The sequence below is a fragment of the Myotis brandtii genome, unplaced genomic scaffold, assembly GCF_000412655.1.
Source record: "Myotis brandtii unplaced genomic scaffold, ASM41265v1 scaffold561, whole genome shotgun sequence".
Classification (NCBI taxonomy): Eukaryota; Metazoa; Chordata; class Mammalia; order Chiroptera; family Vespertilionidae; genus Myotis; species Myotis brandtii.
Genome location: NW_005370085.1, coordinates 1,543,053 through 1,543,553, shown reverse-complemented (window position 1 = coordinate 1,543,553; position 501 = coordinate 1,543,053). Strand labels below are relative to the sequence as shown.

The window sequence follows — 501 nt, the reverse complement described above, 5'->3', positions numbered from 1 at the left end:
CGACGGGACCCCGGGTCAGCCGGGCCTCCGGCCGGGGCAAGGCTGGGAAGCTGGGGCCCCGACTCTGGGTTGGGAGTCAGCAGTGGGGGGGGGGGTTGAGCCCCCACCTCCTCGCTGACCAGCCAAATGACCAGCCCATCAGGCAAACTACTGACCGTCTCCTGACCTCCACTCCCTGTTATGTGTGATGGGGGAGCTGGGAGTGGTAATGAGGGCCCAGTGAGATTGTGCGTGGTGTGCGGTACACACCACGAACGTGCTGGTTAAAAGTGAGCTACAGCCCTAGCCCGTGTGGCTCAGTGGGTAGAGCGTCAGCTTGTGGACTGAAGGATCCGGGTTCGATTCCAGTCAAGGGCACATGCCTGGGTTGCGGGCTCGATCCCCAGTAGGGGGCGTGCAGGAGGCAGCCGATCAATGCTTCTCTCTCATCATTGATGTTTCTCTCTCTCTCTCTCTCTCTCCCTTCCTCTCTGAAATCAATAAAAATACATTTTTTAAAAA

The 501-nt window shown here is 58.5% G+C and overlaps 1 protein-coding gene across 1 annotated transcript in view; it reads right to left on the bottom strand.

Annotated features, from left to right (window-relative positions):
* FES (FES proto-oncogene, tyrosine kinase) overlaps positions 1–501 on the bottom strand; it is a 16,800-nt gene that overhangs the window by 9,732 nt on the left and 6,567 nt on the right. The window lies entirely within an intron of this gene.